General features: G+C 42.9%; 1 protein-coding gene and 1 pseudogene across 1 annotated transcript in view; one reads left to right on the forward strand and one right to left on the reverse strand.

Moving 5' to 3' along the window:
• Nucleotides 1-25,185, reverse strand: part of Opcml (opioid binding protein/cell adhesion molecule like) — a 527,691-nt gene that overhangs the window by 35,934 nt on the left and 466,572 nt on the right. The window lies entirely within an intron of this gene.
• On the forward strand, nucleotides 21,064-21,505 carry LOC126512352 (60S ribosomal protein L26-like; annotated as a pseudogene).

Here is a 25,185-nt window from a genome sequence, read left to right on the forward strand (position 1 = left end):
TCCATGTCTAGGAAGGTGAACATCCAAACTGGCTAGGCTCCCATCAAGCCAGAACATGAAGTAGGATCAAAACCCCTTGCCATTGACCTTGGCTTCTCATCAGTCCTCATTGTTCGCCATGATCAGAGAGTCCGGTTTTATCCCATGCTGTTTCAGTCACAGTCCAGCTGGCTTTGGTGAGCTCCCAATAGAACAGCCCCACTGTCTCAGTGGGTGGGTGCACCCCCCGTGGTCCTGACATCCTTGCTCGTGTTCTCCCTCCATCTGCTTCTCATAGAACCTTCATCTGGTGATGGATGGAGATAGAGACAGAGACCCACACTGGAGCACTGGACTGAGCTCTTAAGTGACTATTTTTGCACTTCTGGTGCAGACACCAGTGAGTATGGGTTCCATGTTTTTCCTTCTCATCATAGTCAGTCACTGTCACATGACTAGGAAGAAAAGATGACTACCCCGTGCAAAACATATGATAGGAACAGTGGATTTTAGAGTAATGTAGGAAGAGTAGGAGGCAGACATCACTGAATGAATGCCTATTGAATCAATCCTCCCAAAGACATTGTGTCATAACGGGTCTCATTTGTATAGTCCATTACTTTCTACTCTAAGCAATAAAAGTGTGTATCACCTTAACATGTTTCTGACTTTATAGATCCGTTTGTTCCTGATTTTTATTTTATTTTTTTCTTTTGGGAAATATATCTAAACAAGCCAGAATTTGCATTCAAGTCCTGACCAGGAACGGGAGACCCCATCTTCTAGCAGATAACAAAAGGAAGCTTCAAAGGGGCAGGGACAAGTCCCCTGTGCGTCCAAAGCCACCTTTTCAAGGCCACGCTTCAGAAGTTGTGGTGGTTTGAATGCCAATGGCCCCCTGAGGTTCATATGTTTGTATTTAGTTGGTGATGCTGTCTGGGAAGGATTAGGAAGTGTGAGGAAGTATGTCACTAGGGGTGGACTTTGGGGTTTCAAAACCAAATGTTCTTTCCAGCTTGCCCTCTCTGTATTTCTGCTGTGGTTTAAGATATAAGTAAGTTATTAGCTTACAGCCATAGCTGCTGTGCTTGCCTGTGTCATGCCTCCCTATCGTGATCTTATTGACTCTTATGTTTCGAGATTCATAAACCTTACTAAACCTTCATTTTCTAAGTAGCCATGGTCATGTTGTTTTGTCATAGCAATAGAAAATTAACTAAGACATACGCTAATTCTTGGCCAGGAATCACAATTCCCCGCTATCCCACTGCCTACTCCATACATTGCTTATTGCACTGGCACCTGAGGGCTCAGAAGGAGGACAGAGAGTGGTGGCAAGAAGGAGCCAGCACCCAGGTCTCAAGGCAAAGTGGCAGCAGCCCCAGTGCCTGCAATAGGTAGGGGCTGTGGCTTCCTAGAGCCAACTAAGTAAGAGTAACGCGGAGAGGAGAGAGGAGCTGCGTTCACATTCACTCAACCTCACTGTGTGAGAAACAAAATAAACTGGTTTGTAGAGATCCATGCCAGAACATAAATTGTTTCATGATTATTGGGACGTATAATATCCAGCCAGTATGTACACCACATAGAAAAGATGTGACTTTCGGTCTAAAATGCCAATTTCTTCTTGTCCAGTAAGGTTTAGTCATCACGGGCTGACCCTGGACTGAATAAACATGTCCAGAGCCCTGACCGTGTAACATCTGACTCACCCTTTTCCTATGAGACAGCTGTAATTTTATGAACAGAGAGCACAACACCATTATAGTAGGATGTATCACATAAACTTAGATCTATTACAGGTCAAAGCCTCTCTCTTAAAATATAACAGCTACATTCTTGAGTGGCCTGATCTGAATCCTAAACTCCCAATTTCGGCATCATTCAAGATGTTTGTAGTGTTTGTCAATTCACATTGACTTAATTTCCCAATCTTAAATTCAGCCCAAGATGCCAACAATACTTTTCCCGTCACATGATCACACAGGGCATCGCACTCCTTTCAGAGATGGGACAATTTAACTGCCCTAGGTAGGTTATTTTAACCCCAAGTGTCACATCCGAGCCCTGCTGCCCTGGTTTGTCCCTCACCTTTTTGGTCCAGCTGTTAGAACAACTGCCCTCTCTATCATGAACTAGAACTCTGGAATCTGTTTGGGAGAGCCACACCAGGTGTGGTTGCAACAGCTAACACTCTTTGCCAGTGGGAATCCAGGTTAATTGCTGCCACCCTTGGTGTCAGAGGACTTGGCCAGCAGCACGTCTGACTGAATATTTTAGCCAGTCCCCAAAGACACATTTATCAACTTGGGTGGTGCCTCCAATCTTCTGTCACCTAGACATGAGAAATAAATTGAATAAAATAATCTGCAATAAGAGCCAAACTGGAAGGTTCTATGGGAGAAACAGTCATGTCTAATGGTATGCATAAATCTTTACTAGCTACCAGACTTCAGGGCTGGACTGCTCCGCCTCTGTCAATGAGATCATATGTTAAAAATTCATGAATTTTAGGGGCTGGGAAGATGGTTCAGCAGTTATAAAAAACTTGCTGTTCTTGCAAAAGGTTTAAGTTCAGTTTCCATATAGGACAACTAACAACCACCTCTAACTCCAGGTGATCTGATGCCCCCTTATGGCCTCTTCGGGTACTTGCATCCATGTACATAAATACACACACACACACACACACACACACACACACACACAAGCATGCACACATATACACAAGCATGCACACACACATTGTCATGAAGTTTATGAGTTTGGGCCTGTTTATATATCTCAGTGGTAGACACATAGCCCAGAATTCACAAAGACCAGGGTTCTACCCTCTGAACTTAAAAACAAACAAACAAAAACAAAGCTAACTCATGAAGCTGTAAACAGTTTTTGAAATTGAGTTGGCGACATGTGGAGGAAGCCGAGATTTTAACATCTAATGGCCACTATCCTACCCTCATAGCCACTCACCCGACGTGTGTCCCCCGGTAGCCCCTGCCCCTCCATTTTCTCTAACTCTGAGAGCTGTACCTGCAGGGTAGAGAGGAACAGTAGGAACGGGAGCTTCCTGTGAGTGTCATTGATGGACACCACTGTTAAGGAGAGCATAGTGGAGTGGGGGAACACAATGCACACACATAGGAAACCTCAAATTAAAACGAAAAAGATTCAAAAGAAGTCGGGAGGAAAGAAAAGGTATCCAAGGCCTTGTGAATTAAATAGCTAATAATTCTTATAATTGCCAGAGGAATTTCAAGGCAGGAGAGGTCACACTGGGCAGGAAACTCTAAAACTTATTTTTAGTTAATTATTCTATGGTTTAGAGATTTTAATTGGAAGAAAATTCCATACACTTCAACTTACACCCTCATGATGTGTTTTATTCATTTCCAAGTGCTCTGTTGTCAGAAGCAACAGAAAGTAACTGAAAGGGCTTTATGTCTTCTTCCTTAGTCCGTGGACACATTGTTCATCCATTTATTCAACAAATGATAAATGATTCACCTTGTTTTCATGGACTGGAGGAGTGAAAGTGGAGGAGAGGCCTGGCCCGTTGCCATGAAGAAAGAAGGTGCAAAGCTTGGGAGTTAGAACAATCCTGAGCATGTGAAGTGCGTTGGATCTGTCAGAGCCAATAGTAAATAGGTTTGCAGATCCATTCAAAATTATCTACAGATTCAAACAATGCTTTTCCTAATACTCAGGGTTTTTTTTGTTCGTTTGTTTGCAATTCTTTCATTAAGAGAAAAAGCTTATAACCACAATCATTAATCTGACAGCGCCTGTGTTAGGCCGTAGGATTACAGATACACGAGACAATCTCTTCCTTCAGGGTGCTGGCAGTCACAAGGTTTCAAGAGGATGACACAAAACTGTGCAAAGTCCACGTGAGTGGGAGCAGTGGTGTCCTGGAGCATGCAGGGAGCAGAGGCAGGGACTAGAATAAAGGTATCCAGGAAGAAGCCAAACTGGAAAACTGGAGGATAGCGACAAACCTAATGGAGCCAAGATGTTATGAAAGGGAAAGTGAGCTGCTATGTTCCTATGTACAGAAACAGGTTGGAGCCCACATGGTCTGAAAACACCTGGGAAAACAGGTAGGCCGGTCATGAATGATCCTGAATACTGACATAAGTGATGGCTGCTTGCAGCAAGGCCCTAGGACAACAGGCGGTGTGAATCGCCCCAACGCCCTACGAAAACAGAGCTTACGCCGAGGTGTCTCACGTGTCCTCCAGAGGGTCAGATGTTGAAAGCGTGTTTCCCAGCCTGTGATGCTGAGCCACTATGAGGTGGGGCCTATTAGTGGGAAGTACCCTTGAGGGAGATAATGGAACTCTGTCCTCTTTGCTTCCCACCTATGACAAAAAGAGCATCTTTCTTTCCCACAATAAGCTGAGCAACAATGAACTGAGAGTGTTGAGAGCCAAAATAACCCTCTATGAGCCCAGGGAAACTTTGTCTTCTTGAATGTAGATAGTTCAGAGTGTTGTCACAGCGGCAAAAAGCTAGCATAGCTTACAATACAGTTGTACAGTGACTGCTGCACGTGCACACACACACAAGTCAATAATGAAACTATTCATCCTTTCACAATATTTATGGGATGTCTGCTATGCTCTAGGGACTGATTAATTACTGATAATTTTGAAGTAAATGATGCCAAATCCAGAACATTTTGTTGTAAGGGCAAACAACTGATCAAGAAATATCATATTTAATATCGGGGAGCAGTAAGCACTGAGAGGAACTAGGGAGACAATGATAACTAAAGGGCATGGAGTGATTACTCTGTGCCAAGCACATGCAGTGAATACTTTTATATAGTTTGCAGTCCAGGCTATGAAGTGTGGCCTAGATTCTCACTTCAGAACTGAAATACTGATTTCCCAAGCTGCTCCGTGTCTTGCCTGTTCAGACCCTCTTGGGGATAGGGACAGTTGTCTGCATCATATGTTATGCTCCATCGATTGCCTCACTGAATGAATTTGTTCAGTCAACAAGTAATTCCCATAGCTTTGTGCCGAGCACCGCTCTGCGTGCAAGGGTATAGCAGTAAGTAAGCAGGCTGAGTCTTCCTCGGGGGATTTGCGAGTTCAAGGAGGAGAACCAGCTAAGAAACCTGGGAGCGGGAGAGTTGGTTTAGGGATTAGGAGCACTTGCTGAAAACCCAGGTTCTGTTCCCAGCACTAACATGAATGCTCATATCATTGGTGACTCCAGTTCTGGGGGATCTGATGCTCTTTTCTGACCTTTGTGGGCACACATGAGGTACACATGCAGGCAAGCACCCCCTCCACACACAAGAACTATCTAAAACTGTCAGGAAACACTTCCTTGGTAAGATGACAGAGACCTAAAGATGGTGAGAAAATAGGACACAATGATATGGTATGTGAAGGAGACAGAAGTATTTGAAAAGCAAAGGGTGATGATATATAATGTAACATCAACAAGCCGCCCTGCTTCTCAAAAGACTATCTTGGGATGCTAATGAGATCTGATTTCCACTTATGTAAGAGCAGCTAAATGTTCAAAGTTAAATGTTGCTATATCCTACCTCCTTCACGTGGTGAGCTGCAGTGATAAATACTCACACTAGGAAATGGGGACTCTGATGGAGATCTGCAATTATGTAACTATGCCGGACAGCAAGGTAAGAGCCATCGTTTTATTTCGTTTCTTCTCCTCCAGATTTGGAGACAGGGTCTCACTAGGTAGCCTTGGCTGGTAGTCATCTGTTTTCCATCTGCCTTGATTGATTAGTTATGTGAAATAAGTTAAAGCATAATAGTTGCCAAATGTGTTGCACTTAGGACCCACCGACACATGAAAAAAAATCTCCGCAGACTTCTAGAACTCAGGAACGTCCTCATCAGCACCTGCTGTAGCAGGAGTTTCACCACGCAGCTTGATTGCAACATATAGGGAAATCACATAGTGATGCACTGGAAACTTCTTTTTTGTTGGCTAGCTTTCTGAGTGCCGGGAGGTGCTACACAAGCTACTGGGGGTGATACTGGGGGTGGTGAGGAGGAAGGTATCAGCAAGCTCATCCAGATGTGGATGCACATCATCAAAAGAGGACAGAAAGTGTGAGAGCAGGAAGATAGGAAAGAAGAGCTGAAAAATGTCATTTACCAGGCGCAACATAATCATTGCAATCAGGAATCATCAAAGCAGCTACAGTTACTCGCTCTGGGCCTGCATAAGGCTGGGTCTGTTGACAATCAATGAGGACAATCAATGAGGCATTAGGGAGGACCACTCCCTACTAAACTACTGGTGACCCATAGATCTCGAGAGAGGGAGTCATTGTCTTCAGTTGCTTATGTACTGGTGAGTCTATCTGGCTCCAGTGGATAGTTCCAAACCCATGGTCACAGAGACAGCTCTGGTTAAACTGTTGGGTCACAAACTAAAAAAACTAGGTAGGAATGTGGGAAAGAGATTTGTAGGTAGGAGGGGAGGTTGAAAGGAATGGGAGGGAGATGAGAGAGGACTGTGAGTGAAAGCAAACAGAAGGCATTATACATATGTATGAAATTATCAGAGAACAAATTTAATTAATAATTTAAAAATTTAGTTGAATTTCATAAAAATATTTTATCTGATTATTCCCGTACAAATAGAGTAAATCTATTGCTCATTAACATAGGCATGCAGTTCCATAGAAAGTGAGTTTTCCAAAACAAAATTCAGTGGGAAAAGTTTGGGTAGATATCTTCAGTATGTAATAGAAGAGTCAAGTGTGATGACTCACACCTGTGATCCTGGAACTTGAGAGGTAAGACAATGGGATCTTAAGTTGGAGATCAGCCTGGGCTATACAAAGAAGGTTAAAGAAGGCAATCAGACCCCATATTCTATACCGGATGCTTATTCACTAAATAAATGTATTCGGCCTTTGTACTTAAACCTATAAAGAAAACATAAGTCTTCCACAGAGATGCAGTGAGAAAAAGAAAGCCTTTAATGACATTTTCCAATGACCATGAATATTCTTTGTTATCTTCTGAATATCATCAATAAGACATAGGTTCTTAATGATCAATTTCAATGTAGAATCCAAAACCACACCAGTCAAGAGTTTGGACTCCACCACTTAATAAATAAATGGTTGTGTGCTTCCCAGTGTGGGTGGTCACCACCCACCCATTCAAGCAGAGGGATGGAAATTTTGCCTGTTTCCTTGAAAGCTGCAGGTGGGAGATTCCTCTGACCACTTGGACTCAAACCATTGACTCTCCTGGGCCTCAGGCTTCAGACTTGAACTAGAACTTCCAGGATCAATTCTCCTGGCCCTCAAGCACTAAAATTCTGATTGGAACAATTCATGAGCTCTTTTGGGTTTCTAGTTCACTGATGACAGATTTAGGGACATCTCAGTCTCCGTAATCACATGGATCAAGACTTACATATTTTTAAATTTTTGGTGTGTGTGTGTGTGTGTGTTTGTGTGCGTGTGTGTGTGTGTGCATATGGTGAGGTCAGAGTACAACTTTAGTTTCTCTCCTATCATGTGGGTTACAGGACCTGAATTTATCAAGATGCCAGGTTTTTCATCAGTGAGCCATTCTAGACAAGTCAATTCTCTCTCTCTCTCTCTCTCTCTCTCTCTCTCTCTCTCTCTGATATGAAGATACACATACACAGCTGTACATCACGTAACAATGAGAATGCAAAGAATTCTTCACAGTGCAAACAAATACGAAGGTTGTATTTATATAGATCTAGATGTTGTTGTATAGGGAACCCACCTAATCAGGAGAGGCAGTAACTACAAGATGTGTGAGAATGCTGCTGATATGGCACAGCATGCATAAAAAAAATAGTAAATAGTTTTAACTAAGAGCTCTAAACTACAGTGATAAGAATACTATACGAAGCCCATAATCCAGTTCCAAAATTACTCATAAACTTAAAATGATAAACTTATATCATTAAATGTTTTATGTTACACATAATTGCGTGTGCCATGCTTCCACAGGACTGTTTATATCAGCATCTCAATTATTACATTTTAGCATAGGTATGTATAACTACATACACGAAACTAGATATTAGGAATCGTCTAACTCCTTTACAGTTTTTAAGATTAGGATCACTGAACTAAACATTGTGTAATGTATAACTTTATGCATGCATCTCTTATTACATATGCATATCATATTATCTATGAATATATGCCATATATATTCTAATGGAGAACCTTGAATAATAAATAAACCCATTTTTGCTCCAAGTACCATTTTGGAACATTAGTATTGATAACATATATCATCTTTGGCAAGGGAGACAATTAGACTATCAAATTGTGACACATTTTATTTCAGAACTTTTATTGTTTTGTAGCAGAGGCTGACCTTGGGCTCATTGTATGGCTGAGGGTGACCCTCTGCTTTTGCTGCCCAGATGGCTAGATTACAGGTGTGTACAACTTTAAAAAACCACATATATTAACAGTTACATTTATTAATGGCATCACCAATCATATCTGAAAGTCTTTAAGGGCTGCGGAGATGAATTGGCAGGCAAAGCATTTGCCGATAATAAACAGCTGTAAGAACAAAAACACGTAAACGAGCCGGGCAAGCATGGCGATCATCTGCAATCCAGACTCCCAAGAGACCGCTCCTGAGCAAGCCGCCTGGCTTGACTTGCGGGAATTAACTAGTTCTGGGTTCAGTGGGAGACCCTGGCACAGACAAATAGAGTGGCGAGTGATCAAATATAACAACTGACTTTAGACTCAGGCTTACACACATATAGGCACACATGTTCACATGCACCTTTTCTCACACATATACCAGCACCTGTGTGAACATGCACACACATGAACATTTGCACCTTGTACGCATACACATGCTAAAAGTCTTTAGGGCCTTGGAACTTGGTAATGTTCATGTAATCAAATATATGACATCTTTGCGTTTTCAGATCAAGTTTTGGTAAAATGCTTTCAGTTCCTTTTCTCCAAGTTGCCAGCCTTGTCTTTTACTTTTAGTTTTTCTTTTTTTCTTTTCTTCTTCTTCTTCTTCTTTTTTTTTTTTTTTTTGCCAAACCTGAGGCAAAATAAACATAGCCAATCTATCAGCTGTTCTTTGAAATGCTCATTCTAGTTTAAAACAAAGTGGACTACTTCACCTGGTAACTCAATCCAGCGAGGTTTTTCTCTTGAGAAAACATTGCACTCGGTGCTGTGGGATCACTTCTACATCAGCTCAGAACGTGCATGACCACGGCTAACACAGGCTTCCACTGCCTCCAAAACAGCAGCACAATTACCAAATGAGACTGCACTTTCTCACCTATGAGCACCAGCTGTTAGCAGAGCTTGGACCCCAACCTCATTATCTGAGTTCCTTATCATGAGTACCAACACTGTTCTCCCACCATTGGGACAAACTGGGAATGGTAACCCTCCCTTGAACCACTGGAAAGAGTTTGGGCCTTATCAATAGGAATAATTCATTTGACCTCACAGACCCATCTGAGGGGATCTCGTGTGATTCCCAGAGGCCGATGAATCTTACTTTGAGAGCCACCGCTCAAACCAGCACTTCAGACACCGAGCCGACAGCAGAAAGATGTATGCCGGCTGAAGACAAGTGAAATTTCAACAGCGAAAATTGATGACTGTGATGCTGACAGCAAGGAAGAAAAAGGAAAAAAACTATAAAAAGTGGACACATGAATTCAAAAGCATATCAACTCGAGGCTATCTTTTGCAGAAGCAAATAACCATGCACGTCAATAGCTCTGCAGAGTATCCCGCAATGCAGCTTGACGCAATAAGCATTGTTCATAAAGATGACCTTGAGTCATTTAAATAAGGTTACAAAATATCAAATATACGATATTAAAGAAGCCCAGGAAGGGAAAGATGCCTCTTGGGAAAAATTCCTTAGACTGAGTTATATATCAACAATTGAAATGTTACACATGACTTTGGGCTTTTATTTAGATATTTACTTTTGTGGACCGGCTCATTTAATGATGGGTAGCCAGAGATCTCAGTAATTAAATAAGAGCCCATGAATTTAGGCAGGATTGCCTGTACCACTTTAAAGATGGAAAGTGGCGCCGAGTGTGATTATTGAGGAGTCAGAGGAAACTGACACCAAAAAGTCAAAATAACAAAGCCTAACACGGGTTGAGATACTGTGAAAGGAATGTTTAGTTCTGCAGAACAGATCCTATTGTCCCTTAAATACCTATTATGTACCCTAATGAGATGACTGTGGTCTGACTAAGGCAGGATGGCAGTTAACACTTACCACATCCAGGAAGGGGAGAGGGCCTAAGCATTAAGGTGACCACTAATGGCCAGGGATATAATCAATCTTGCCAATTAAATGAAGATGTCTATAAAACCTCAAACACACTGGGCTTGTGAATTTCCAGACATGTGAACATATGCAGAGGCTCTTGGAAGACTGGAGAGCATACAAGTTCCCAACCCTTTATCCCATTACATACCCCATGAACCTCTCTTATCTGTGTCTTTCATACTCTATGCTATAGCAAATGTGTAAGTATGAGTGAATGTGTCGTGTTTCCATGAACTTGGTGAGAAAAACTATTTAAACTCAAGGAATAGGTAGGTAGAGTCCCAATTTACAGCCAGGCAGAGGTAGAGATGACTGTCTCTCACATATGACTAAGGTTTGAAATGGGTGGGGAACAGCCTTATGTCTGAGCCCCTAACCTGCAGGATCTCCACCTAAATTAGAAGGCATACCATGCTGCTGGGTTGATGATGGAGAGGAATGCACACATCGGTGATTAGAGGTGACGTATTGAAGTATTAGGTGTTCTGCTCTTGACTGTGTAAAAGGAAAAGAGGTATTCATTCAGGGACATTCAGCATGAACCCAGCTCATCAGTCATGCTGAGCTTCAAGCTCGTCGCATTGGAAAGGAGACGGTGGTTTATAATATCTAAATAATGCAGTAAGGTCTACTTCCTGGTGAGAGGCTCCTTGTTAGGGGCCTTAAGAGTGGGTCCCTCAGCCATGAGCTGCATGAGAACACATCTGTAATTACATTACATCATGGCCATCTTAAATAGAGAACAGACTGGCTCCAACAACCACGATGGTGTATTTGAATTGCCTGACCCATCTCTTAGGCAAATGTGAAACTCATAGCCCTGAAGTCAATTTATACAGACCCGGGTGTGGGATGACCATGCTTAGCTAATTAACTTTCAATGGAAAGTTGAAGGCATGGTTGTATGTAGGACCTACCTCTGAAGGTCATGTAGGGAAGCAAAACTGGTGAAATTCCCAGACCAGCGAAGAAAGCAGAGATATCAATAATACCATGAGCATTCTCCACTGGCTACTGTGATGTGATGCTTGTCTGAAAGCAAAGTAATTAAAGAACTTTCCCCAATAGGAATTATCTGGATTTTTCAAGTTAAAAAATATCCACTTATCCAGATCAATGAAGCCAGAACTTTAGGAGATTTGACTTGTGCTATCTGCATAATTGCCTCAACTTTCCCCACATGATTTCTGTGTAAATATAATTTTCAAGTTTCCCTTTGAAGAGCTCATTAACATATCCAGCCCACAGCACCTCATTTCCTCCCCTCCATTTTGTCCCCTGAAGCAAAATCTCTTTGGCCAGCACATATGTTCCCTCAGTCTTTGTTTCCTACCTCTTGAGCTCACACTAGGGAGCCATGGCCATTGTCACACACCCATATGAAAACAATCCTGCTTCCAATTTCCAGGCCTGGAGCGGGTTCCAAACAGTTCTACCACACTCTGTAGGGAAGACAAGGGCTTTGCTAATCGAAGTACAATCCCCAGACCACTAGCCTGGGCTTTGTTAGGAACAAGGGAGAGTCTTGGGTTTCTCCTGAAAGGGCCATGGAACACCTAGGGTCTAACAAGTATCTGTTGACCTTCCTCTATTGTGCTTTCAAAGCCAAGCAATGTCAGGCAGGTGTTCCTGTTTGAGGCCTGCTCTGCCATACTGTTGATGTACTGGGGAAGTCAGCCTTAAAATCCTGGGTTTCCTACCAGCCAAGCTATCACTTGAACTAGGTAAGTGATCCCTAAGCTTCACTTACCTGTGTCATTTTAGGGTTTCTATCACTGAGATAAAAGACCATGGCCAAAAGCAACTAAAGGAAGAGTTGACTTCATTTTACAGCTTCTAAGCCCATCTTTAGGCCAGGACAAGAATTCAGGGAGCAAACCTGGAGGCAGGAACTGGAACAAAGGTCATGAGGGAGTCTTGCTTACTGGATTGCCCCTCGTGGCTTTCCAATAGCACTCAGGACCGGCAGAACAAGGATCACACTGCTCAATGTGAGCAGGGTCCTCCCACGCTAATCATCAATCAAGAACATGTACCACAGGCCTCTCTATAAACCAGTGCAGCAGGATGTTTTGTTAACTGCAGTTATCTCTTCGAAAACGTCTCTCCGAACTCACATCAGTGAGGACTTCTGCCACCAGCTCCCAGCCTCCTCTCCTTGCTGATGACACCAGATTACTCGGTGCCCTCTTGCATTATGCATGTACTTCTTTGTTTATTGCCTCATCCCATCCCACCCCACCCCACCCTTTTAGCTGGCTTGGAAAATTTAAGCTTATTCCTAAGGGCAAATACTTGTTTTGTTTATCTCCATGTGTCTAATGTTCAGAATAAGACTGGTATATTATAGTCACTCTACAATAATGTTAAGTGAGTCAATGAATAAATAAATACCCTTCCATTTTAATCAAATATCCTTTCCCCATTATTTCTTATTTTAATGGTTCTTACTTTTTTCTTAAAAAAGGTATTTATTTTTTGATCTTGGAAGATACATCACTGATGCCTTCTCAAGGTTTTACAAAATAATACCTGTTTTTATAGTCGCTAATGTTTTTATTAAATAATTTTGTCCATGTATATAATACATTCTGATTACTCTCTGCCTTATTTTGCTTATCTGCCAAGCTTCTGCCAGCCCCCTTCTTCCCTATAAACCTGTTCCCCACATTCATGACTGATTGTTTTATATAATGTCCCGCAGAGTTTAACCTGGGCCCTCTGTGGGACCATGGTAGGCTCACTAGTGAGTCCACAGCTGGTTACTGTGTCCTGTCCTCTCTCCCAGAATCTATTCATTGCCAGAACATTTTCCCAGAATATCATTAATAGTTCAGTAGCAAATGGTAGACCTCATGGGCCCCAGCCCCACCCCAGCTGACTGTTAGGAGGGCTCAGCTTTTGTGGGCACAGTGCAGATACTGAGTTCACAATTGCATGGCCACCTGGTGCTCAGAATATGACATTTTATAGCCTCTCTCTTCTGGGTCTTGAATCCTTTCTGCTCCATCTTTTGGAACAACCCCCCCCCCCGAGCCTTAAGAGTGTGGTGTGAATGTCTTTTTAAAGGCTGGCCCACACCCATCCTCTATTCTCAGCATCCTGTGCAGCCATGGGGCTTGTATTCTCTTCCCATCAGTGTGAAGACAGGCTTCTCTGATGATGGTTGGGACCAGTGTTTGCCCATGGATGTAAACATAGACATTCAGAAAGTGGCTGAATATCATGTCGGTTTGGCTCAGCAGCAGTGGTAAGGTCCTCCTTAAGGCCTAAGGCCTCCTCAGTCATGGCTTTTTTGACAGGGTTTATAGTACCAGGCATGAGTTCCCTCTTATGGATAAACATCTCAATTTGTTAACAATGAATTAGCCGTGAGACTTGTGTCTGAATCCTTAAAACCCCTTTCCTGTTACATATTTAATAAATGAGCATAGTCACTGGAAAAGATCCAAGCAGTGAAGTAGTGAAATAGTGACTATTCAAAACTACTCAAAACTTCTCTTTCAATTCCCTTCCTCAATCTGCGGCACATCCTAAATGGGCTACATGTTCCGTGCAGTTGTGTGTCTGAAGACATGCATGTGTATGTTGACCTCTCTTTCTTACATAAATGAAAATAATAGAATTCAATTTTTTATATAGAAATTTGCATTCATGGAAATCCATGTCTGAGTGGGTCTTACTTTCCAGTGTGTGTGTGTGTGTGTGTGTGTGTGTGTGTGTGCGCGCGCGCGCGCACGCGCGCGCGTGGAGGCCAGAAGTGTGCATTAGGTATATTCTTCAATCACTCTCAACCTTATATTATGAAACAGAATCTCTCACTTAACATGGAACTCGTGCATTTGGTAGGGTGGCTGACCAAGGGTTTTGCTTCTGCCCATTCTGGAGTCGCAGGTACATGCCACCATGATAGACTTTCACACAGGTGTCAGAGCAGAACTATGCTCCTCAGGTTTGTGTGGCAGGTGACGTACTAACTAAGCAATCTCTTCAGCACCTCTCTCCATTTCTGTGGGCTGGAGAAAAAGTATCCTCTCTTTAAATACCCGCCACCCCAAGTCTCTCATGTGCTGGAGTTCTTCCTATTGCCTTGTTCTCTCAGGCAATAGAATGTTGAGGGTGTTCTCTCAAACACTCTGCCCTTAAGCTACATCCTTTTGAGTAGAGTCTTACTAAGTTTCTCAAGCTGACAAACTGCTCTGTAGCCCAGGCTGGCCTTGCACTTGGGATGCACTTGGCATATCTTTTTTGCAGAGTTGGAATGGCAAGTCTGTGTCTCTCAGGCCCAGGCAATGTTTTCCACTTGGGTAGTGGGTGGTTTCTTATTTATTTCAATTGCCACAGGCTGTAAGTGCTCCTCTGCACACGCATTTGGTCATTGTGCAGAAATGTCTCTAGAAAGGATTTTTACTGATACCCAGAATTTGACCAGTGCTGCCAGACGCATCAACACCAGGCTTCCAATTTCCATTCTCCTCTATGATACACAAGGAAGCCTGCCTCACAGGTTCTCTGAACTACATGGTATCTGGCTCCTTTAACTCTGCCAAACTCATTGCTGTGAAAGTATCTTTCGGCTGTAGTTTGTCATCTGTTGATTTCCAGCAAAACCTGTATCTTTTTACCCTATTGCCCATTTGTACGTTCCCACTACATATTATGTATTTCCTGTATATTTGCTCATTTTTACTGTTGAGTTCTTTTGTATTCTTTTACTAGAAATATTTATATTTTTGTGTATCATCCATTTTCCTTTATAGATATTAGACATATTTTCTTTTAGAGATGTATGCCTTTTAATTTCATTATAAATGTCTTTCTCTGTAATAAGTTTTTTAACATTGCTGAATCTGTCAACCTTTTCTTTGATAACTTCTGCACTTTGAGTCTTCCTGAAGTTATTTCCAAACTCAAGGTTATAAAAATATCGTATATCATTTTTAATGCTCTTTCATTTTTATGTTTAACTCCTTTTGGAATTCACTTTGAAATCTTCCAAGTATTCATTTTTTAATAAAAACCAAATTCCTTCCTTCTCATTGCTAACCTACACATGTTTCCAAAATTGAGAAAACAAAGGAGGAAGCGGGCCTTTGGCGGCACCCAGGTCAGTGCTCCACATGTCAGTCTTTCTTATGACTGTAAATCAGAAATCAGCTTGTGTCAGCTTCCTTCCACTTACAGTCACCTGGAGAGCTACGGTCTGACACTCTCAAGTACCCAGCATCTCCTTCTTTATACATACAGGGAGTATCACACAGACAGAAGACCACGGCACACAGAGGCTCAGTGGAAGAACGCCCAAGTGGGCGCATGAAGACCAAACCTTTTCTTAAGCCTGGTCAATACCTGTTGAAATGAAGAATAGCTTTTAAATGGAAAACACTGAAAGAACCAATTAGTACTTCGTCCTGAATCAGCTGCACAGGGGCAGTTGCTCTTGGAGTTCAAGATCTGACTCCTTGCTTGGTGTCTCCGAACACATATGAAAGTTGATGCCGGAGCTGCTGCCAGCAGTGGGCCTGGTGATTTGCCTGGATCTGAATGAATCCCTTCCCTGCTTAGAGAGTATGACCCCGGCGAGCGCCCAGAGCTGGCACTACCTGCCCTTAGTATGCACTTTTTTTTCCCTCTCTTATATCTGATCTTGAACCAAAGAAACTGAGGGAGGTAGTTTTAATTTTGTGCACAAATACATGCATTTTCACGAAGTCTTATTATTATGCAGTGGTTTCAAATCAGAAAAAGGAAGGAAAGCAAAAAGGCTACCTACTATCTTTTCCTCCGTGGAGGAGGGAGAGGGTTGCACAAAACAACAGAAAGGAAAAGATAAGACTATTCTGGGCGGAGAAGTGTAAAACTAAAGGATAATAAAATCGAGCTGATGCAGTTTAAAGACTCCTCATTACCTGGCCTGAGATACAGCACCCATTGTTGCTAGTGACTGGAGATTATTTTTCAGCCTGCAGCTGGCTGATAAGAGACTGTCCACTGGGCTGAAGGCCTCATTGTTCTGCAAACAGGGCCCTTGCCTTAGATGGAGGCAGGCTTGTCCTAGCCAGCATCACCAAGCCGCCTTGGCCTTTCCTCTTAAATGGGATTACAAAGACAATGGGAGTTTGCATCACCTGAGAGGCACTCTGGGACTTCTCCCACTCGCCACCCTCCCTCTCCCTTGACCTAATTTGGATCAAGGTAATTCGGAAAATAAATTGCTGAAGTTTTCTTTTTTGGGAGAGAACAATGTCACATTCGTCAACTTAAAAAGACTCACGCACAGCACAAATTGTCTGCCCAACTCGCTTGCCCCTTGATTATATTCCACCTTGTTTTATTATTTAAAGATATCATATGAGCTAAGTGTTTACAGACATTTCCAATGTTGGATTTGGGGGTAGATTTGGATGTGCAGTTTTATGCTCCTGTGTACTAGGCTGGTACACTGATGCCTGGCAGCCATGGGGAGGGTGTATACTAGCCTGGCACCCTGGTACCTGGCATCCATGGAGAGGATGCTCAAGGGAGGACATCCAGACTGGGGAACTGAAATTTCTTCTCTCATTCCCCAAGGCAACACTGCAGGAAAGGGGTTTCTGGGTCAGGAAGAAAGGGAGGCAAGTGCTACAAAGTCCTAGAGACTGTAGCCTCTTGCAATCATGTATTATGTGCTATGAAACTAACAGAGAATTGAAAACTCTGAATTCAAATCCAACCCCTTTTATTGGCTCTTCAGCCTGCTTCCAAAAGTAGGAGTTCTGGCAACTCAGAGGCCACATGCCTGGTGTCAAGATTTAGAAAACTAGAGAAACTAGACTAGACGAATGTAAAGAGCCTTGTGAGGGTCCACATCTATAAACCCACAATGTTGCCTAATCCTGACCATTGGTTCAGAGATCATGGTCTTTGGTCTGGACAAAGCTGCTGCCCACATGTGGGCTTCTGGGTCCAGCTTCTTACTGTAGCATTCCTTCTGTTTGTTTCTGGGACATTTCATCTCTAGATTGCTGACAATTTTCTGGCTGGTCTTACTTCAGTTTTACAGATGCTTAGTGCTTTTGTGTCAACCGAAATGACTCTTAAAATTCTGCATCCCCCTTTGGCCAACGTATGTGCCTTTTCTTTCCCTGTATAATCAAGCTAATTATAAATAGGCGAGTGCTTTCGATTATACTCCCTTATTTTCGGATAATGGTGTAACTATAAATGTACTTAAACCATTGCTAAGTTTTGACATAAAATGTTGTTTGCCGTGTTTTGTTTTGTTTTGCTTTACTCAATACACAGCTTTTAAAAAGAAGTACTAAAACATCTTACCACAATATCGAGCCTTTGCAGTTGTTAAACCATAACTACAAAAACAATTATTTAATTCAATGTTGAAAATCTTTAGACTTTTAGGGGGGGATTGATTATATTAGACAAGCCTCCTAAGTATCCCAAAGTAGCATTGATTAAGGCAGTCTCAGGTTAATCTTTCTACCGAAGCATCTTCACTGTTCTCTCTCTCTCTCTCCCTCTCTCTCTCTCTCTCTGTGTGTGTGTGTGTCTGTATGTGTGTGTTTGCCTCCCTGTCTGTCTGTCTGTCTGTCTGTTTCTGTGTGCGTGTGTGTTTTGTTTGACAAGGTTTTTTATGTATAGCTCCAGATTTCCTGGAAACTAACCATGTAGACTAAACTGGCTTTGAATTTACAGAGACTTGCCTACCTCTACCTCTCAAGTGCTGGGATTAAGGGCACGCACCTCTACACCTTACAGTTCTAAATAAGTAATTAGGAGAGCTCTCTGGATTATATAATGCGCTATATGAACTCCAACAGGGAAGACTCTCCCCTTTGCTAGCAGCTATTTTAGGGGAAGATATCACATTAAGGTGGACCATTTCTTTGTGCATCCCAAAACTGCATACTCCACTAGGCACTGCCAGGTCCCCCGCATCCAGCATCCAAGATGCTGACAGTTCCAGTCGTGTTCTCATTATACCTTTCCTGAAATTATCTTGTCACCTGTATTTTATGGAAAGCAACTACTATCCTAACCAGTTATAAAGTTGGAGTTTTGGGAATATTTGTCAGATACTGTTTTCATCCCGCTGGCATTTACTCGTCAAGCAGACATGCAATTGAATGTGTCTAGCTCAGAGTTTTCTGTAATGTTGTAGCAGGGACTATGGTCATCTCAAGACTTGAGGGGGCTGAAGAAATGTTTGAAATGGCTCATTCAAAGGGTTGGACATTAGTTTTGCTATAGGTAGACATCTTATTGTGGTGGTTTAATTGTCCTTATAACAAGAGGCTGAGCCAGAAACTGCCCTGCAATACACAGCCCTACTTGAATGAGACACATTGCTGTAACCTACAGCCCAGCCTTACTCACATGGCTATCGTGGGAGGAGGCTCACCAGGGACCATTTGGGAAGCTGATTATCATAACTTACTAAGCAAATGCCAGCTGTATTCAGGATCTCCTGAAGCCCAAATGAAAACAGCCAGTGACCCTGGCTCTCTTGCGGCTGCAGAGAATGTATCACTCGATGAGAATGCCAGCAAAATATGAAGGAAGCTTCAGCTGGCACGTGGCTTCTCACCGTTGCCCTTCACTTTTTCCTTTGTCTTTTTTAAAAGACCAAACAGTGGAGGGGACTCTGAAAGCCCTCCCTTTCCAACTGAAGAAAGCACTCCCAGTCACCATGCATCCCCGGGATGCTTGCCTTATGTCTTCCTGAGGAAAGATGGGTCCCAGCATATGAGCACTATTCTCATATTTCTATTTACTTTCAGGCATTTGTCTTTGATCCAGGAATCTACTGAAACATTTTAAAGCCGTAGTTATTTATTTGATGGTCTTGCTTCTATTCCTCGACTTCATGCTCTCTGTTGGCAAGGACAGAACCGTTTCTGTCTTTGGCTTCCCAGCGCCTAGCACACAGTCAGCATAACACACAAACCTGGTGGATGGGTGATTGGCCCTACGCTGTATCTGTATAGTCAGTAGTGGAGGGTTAACGCCATCCAGCTCCTAGGAGCACTGCCCACCCCCGTGGAAGCCTACCACAGGCTTGCGGTGGGGGAAAGTGCTCTGTAATGAAGTTGTCTTGCATATCTTTTGTAATAATCATCATAGAGGGAGAAAATGAGCATCTCTCTGTAATATTTATATTTCTGAGCAGCAAAGACATTCTCTCCAGTAATTCTGCCCGTAAAAGCAGCAAGGGAGCCGAGAATGTGCAAGTTCTCCATGGTAACTAGGTCACAGCAGCAGGCTGCCTGGCCAGGGCTTCGGAACAGTGGAACAAACACAAGGAAGCAAGCTGCCTGCAGCGGGAGCTGTGCGGGGCAGTGGAGCTTACCCTATCTATATCCTCCCGCTGGAGCCCACAGCTGCAGCACCTGTGCCCCTTGCATCATCCCAGCAGGGGCGTCAGGAGCAGGGCTGATGATATCCTATCTGTTTCTGGACCTCAGAGTACTGCAGTGACTCTCTGTGTTATCAGATCAACAGGCCACCAAGTGAGGCAGCAGCTTTCACGCATGTGCATGTTTTTTTTTTTTTTAAAAAAAATGCCTCTTACCCCTCAGCAACGAGGGAGTTTGCTCCCTGTGTTCGTAGGCTGGCGGACCATTTCTTTCAACTGCAAACTGAAGAGCTTGCTCTCTCCACTCAGTTAAAGGAAGCACTACATTAAGCTTCTAGCAAGAGGGAACAGCTATTCCTTACGTGGCAAAGCAAGCCTTCCACTCAGAGCACTCAAGTTCCCATCAAGAACAAGAGGTACCAGACAGCAGCAGTCAAAGTAATGGCCTTTGCCACTGCCCTTCCCAGGGGACCGGATTCGCAGCCAGAGCGAAGCTTTGTGAAAATCAACTTGTGAATTTGTGCAATTCATGCAAAGGAGCAGAATTAATTGAAAGGTGGGAGAAAGAGCCCTGGGCCATCAGAAGAAATGGAGGCAAGACTTCATGATCTCTTTTAGGAGAGAGCTCATCTCTCAGGCATGTGCGGCTCTGAGGGCCTAATGATGCAGTAGCTAAGAGGATTCTTCCTGGGCTGGTGGGCCAATCCCTTCCTAGTATGGTGCTCAGGAGATCAATTGTGTGCTTCTAGGTGGGCACAACATTATAGACCTAACAAAGAGATTACATTCTGAGAATGGGAACGTCTCTGATGCATATGAAGTCAAAGTGCTCAGTGTAGAAAGAATTTCTCTGTGTCTCAGCAGCTGCTTCCAATTAACCATTTAGAAACTTACTATTAATTATAAATGCTTAACCAATAACTCAGGCTGGTTACTAGCTAGCTCTTACACTTTAAATTAACCCGTATTTCTTATCTACCCTCAGTTAAGTGACTGCTTCTTCTTTCAACACTAAATGTTCATCATTTATCTTGCTTTTCTCTGCCTCTCTCATGACCCCTGAGACTCTGCCCTTCTTTTTCCCAGAATTCTCTCTGCATATGAACACACATTCACAGTGTACACAGCAGCACAGTCCACAACTGTATCAAGGAACACATTAGCAAGAGGTTTTCCGATGTGGTCTCTACTGGTGAAACTCATTCCTGGTGAAACTCATTCCTGACTTTGGTGCCACCTGACTAGTGGGAGAAGTTGCTAGTTGGGTGACAGCAACCATGCCCCTGGGCTGGATTACAGCTGGGTTTCAGCTCACATTCACTGCTGAGTCTTCTCTGTCACCCACTTGGAAATTCTGCTCCATCAAATGCTGATCACTGGATCGCAGCCGCCAAAATGAAGTTCAATCCCTTTGTGACTTCTGACCGGAACAAGAACCGCAAATAGCATTTCAATGCACCTTCTCACATTTGGAGGAAGATAATGTCTTCCCCCCTTTCCAAAGAGCTGAGACAGAAGTACAATGTTCAGTCGATGCCCATTCGAAAGGATGACGAAGTTCAGGTTGTCCGGGGACACTACAAAGGACAGCAGATTGGCAAAGTGGTCCAAGTGTACAGGAAGAAATACATCATCTACATTGAACGGGTGCAGCAGGAAAAGGCTAATGAATGGCACAACTGTCCACGTGGGCATCCACCCCAGCAAGGTGGTGATCACCAGGCTAAAGCTGGACAAAGACTGAAAGAAGATCCTGGAAAGGAAAGCCAAGTCTCGACAAGTAGGAAAGGAGAAGGACAAATACAAAAAAGAAACCATTGAGAAGATGCAGGAGTAAGGGCTCTCATACAGTTTTCATTAAGGACTGCTTTAGTAAAAAAAAGAAAAAAAGGCTGAGGGAACTCCCTCCATTCCTTCAGCCAATAGCCTTTAAGATACCAGCCCACTTGGGCGTGGTCTCTTTGGATTGAAAAAGCAGTGGTAGCAATGCAGCTCTCTCTCTTGCTTTGGACTCCGCTTCTGGCTACCAGACTCTTTTCCTGGTCGTGCAGAGGGCTGTTGTCTAGGACAGTGATCTGTAAGTTTTTCCTTTAAATAAATAACTCTTTTATTAATCATAATTCAAAATTGGTGTGGGATTATTTTGTGACTTACTCCTTTAATCAAACCCAAACCTCAGGGTCTTTCCTATTCACTCCATTCCATCTACTCTTGAGGCTCCTGTCTGAGAAATTGCTAGGCTGGAGCATGAACAAAGAACAGTTTTTGAGAGAGCTGTGTACTGAATCTCAGGGCTCAGGCATCTCCAGGACTGTGAACCAGGTGTCTACGAATCAACAAGTTTGCAGAAGCGCAGGTGCTACAAGGAGGAACTTCACAACTTGCCTTGCACTCGAAGCACTGAAGAGCAAGTGAGGAATTTACTCATTTGTTGCAAGTGGGACTTCTCCACACTCATAAGTAGAAGCACAAACACTGTGCTTGTCGGAATTTGACTTTGTTGGAGACACAGTCTTCAAAGAGATGATTCCGTTAAAAAGAGATAATTAGGATGGGTCTCCATCTATTCTGACATGGTCCGGGAGCTGGTTCATGAGATGGTGCCACCAACAACTCAGAATAGCTTGTCCCACATCAATTAGCCCATTGCAAATGCTTTTACAGAAATCCCCAACTTGACTGGGGCAATTCATTACTGAGGAAGTTCTAGGTTGTGTCAAGTTGAAAAAACAAAAGACCAAACATTGCCCTCATGTGTGATGTGATAACTGCCATGGTTCAAAATTGCAGTGTAAATAGCAGATTTATATAGAGAACTTCCTGTCCATGACTGTTCAAGAGAGACTGACAGACATATCAGTCTATGTGGCCCTGTGCAAACACTTTAACCTGCCAAGGTCTCAGCTTTCTTCTTCTTTTTATTATTTTTTATTATTATTATTATTTTTTTTTTTGGATTTCCGAGACAGGGTTTCTCTGTAGTTTTTGGTGCCTGTCCTGGAACTAGCTCTTGTAGACCAGGCTGGCCTCGAACTCACAGAGATCCGCCTGCCTTTGCCTCCCGAGTGCTGGGATTAAAGTCATGCGCCACCACCGCCCGGCTCAGCTTTTTTTTAAAGTGAGCAAATTAACCATAAACTTCTTGAAGATGTGAAATTTCTTAAAGTGACCCGGCAACACTTAGAGTCATGTGCATGTCTTTTCAGGCAGTGACAGTTTACCCATGGGCAGTGCCCTGGAGGATGATACAGCCTACTGACATTTCAGCCACCTAGGTTCATCAAGTACAATGTGTGGTCAATGACAGATTACCCTGAAGACGCAATCTCAGAATGAGTCCTCCTTGTTAAAGGACTGAGAACTGAGTGAGACACATTCATGCTTACACTCAGGCCTCTTATACACTTACAAAAACAGCTCAATCCACAGAATCATCTTCAAACTTGGAAGGAACTTATAAGTCATTTGGCTTTTCTCAATCATTTCACTACTAAATACCTTTTTAAAAATATTATGACCATAAATCCTGTTTTCTTGAAATATTTTTTGCCTACCAATTAACTTATATTTACTTTTTCAACATTTTTATTGAACTCTGGCATCTTCTTAATCTCGGTGTTCATTATGCTGAAATATAATTTAACTAAGAGATGTAGCTGACCAATTTTGTATTAAAAAATTTAATTAACTTTATTGTAAAAACTTGGAAGGGAAAACATCCATTATGGACTTTGAGAAGCTTTTCAATTTTCAAAGTTTTGCTCTCTGGCCACCCACTTGTACCCTGTGGGTGAAGGTCTTCAAATAGGGATGCTGAAAACAAACAACATGACCCCAGGTTGCACTTGGAGCCAAATCCCTGGAGCAGGGTGGGAGTCTCTTGCCCTCCACCCAGCACCTCCATCCACGTACTCTTCCTACTGAAGTGCAAGATTCGCTGCAGATGGATTGAAGGGTACAGTTGCACTATGTACTCCTCCAGGACAGAGGCAGTAGATGGCCCCCACCCTTCCCTTTCAGATTAGATGAGTCCTGGACTTACAGAGACGAGAATTAACCAAACAGAGAACTTTAGAATAAGTGAGGATTACTACTTCTAACTCTAAGTTAGAAAATTATGGAGCAAGATAGCACAAATGGAAGTGCTGCATATAGAAGGCCCAGAACACAAGAAATGCCCAAGTAGTGGGCTATATAATGACGATGGTAAGAAGGAATATGAGAAGGACTGGCAAGAAGAGAACGCAGAGATGGAAAAGTAGACTCACCCTAACACTTCATTGCCTTACGTTGCTCATGGAGTCATTTGCATAGCCATTCCTACCACTATAGGTAGATGATTTAGGAGCCAGACCAGATGAATGGGCTTCTTAAAGATGAAAAACAGCAGTATATAATTGTTCATCAATCCTAAACCTATTCATGGCTCATGCTGACGCTGATCCATATGTTTTCCATTGAATGACTCAGTAGAAAATTGTTGGTCCTGGTGGATGATGTCTATTCTGCCTTTTCTTCAGCCACTGGTCTTGCTGTCACACTTAGGAGTCTGGATAAGGACTGCGGAGGTAGCTCAGCAGGTATGGACTCTTGCTAAGGCTGATAACTTGATTCTGATCTGAGGAATTCATATTGTAGAAGGACAGAACCAACTCCCACAACTGTCTTCTGACTTCCACATGTGTGCCAAGACATATATGGGTACACACACACACACACACACACACACACACACACACACACAAGAATGCACACACACTGATTAAAAAGTCAAAAGTAAGCAATCCATCACCCACCAGTGAATAAATACAATGGTTGGCTGGGATAAGAAGAATCCAAGCTGGAAAAAATATGAGCCAGTAATTAAATCTTAGTGAAAATAAAGGCCCACTCCTCAGCTCACCGTATTATCAAAAATGTTTGTTTCTCACTAAGAGTTCTCAGGAGCACAGAGAAACAACATATGTGGAACTGGCTCTCAAAGCCTTGCTTCAGGAAGGCTGTCCAGGTTGATCTGAGAAGGGGCATCTCTGGGGAACGGGCACTTTCACTCCAGGAAATGCAAGTGAATGATGCCCTCTGGTGCATGGCAAGCGGCTTCCTGTAATCACTTCATTAACAAGCCTTCATCACAAGGCATGGCCGAGGAGCATGCTCACACATCCCACCAAGCTGCTGCATGCGGTAAAGAGTTCAGTTATTTCTGCTTCTTTGTTTTCATGGTAGTTAAATTATATACAATGAAATGCACGGACGCTAAGCGTCTGCTGTGAAGAGTTTTGACAAGTGTAAACATTCATGGAACTACTGTTTCAGTCACTCTATGACAATTTGCTTCCTGCCACCCCCGCGAGAGGAAGACTTCCACCCAGCAGACTGCTTCTGTCTCTATCTCAAGGCAAGTGCCAAGTTGATTGTCTGAGCAAGTTTTGATATCTTAGAACATTATTTTAATGAAATCATATAATATGTAATTTCATTTTCCTTAACGTATAATACTTTTTTGGAGGTTTTTTT

This window comes from Alexandromys fortis, unplaced genomic scaffold (genome assembly GCF_014885135.2).
Source record: "Alexandromys fortis isolate MF-2015 unplaced genomic scaffold, M_Fortis_MF-2015_v1.1 scaffold_108, whole genome shotgun sequence".
Classification (NCBI taxonomy): Eukaryota; Metazoa; Chordata; class Mammalia; order Rodentia; family Cricetidae; genus Alexandromys; species Alexandromys fortis.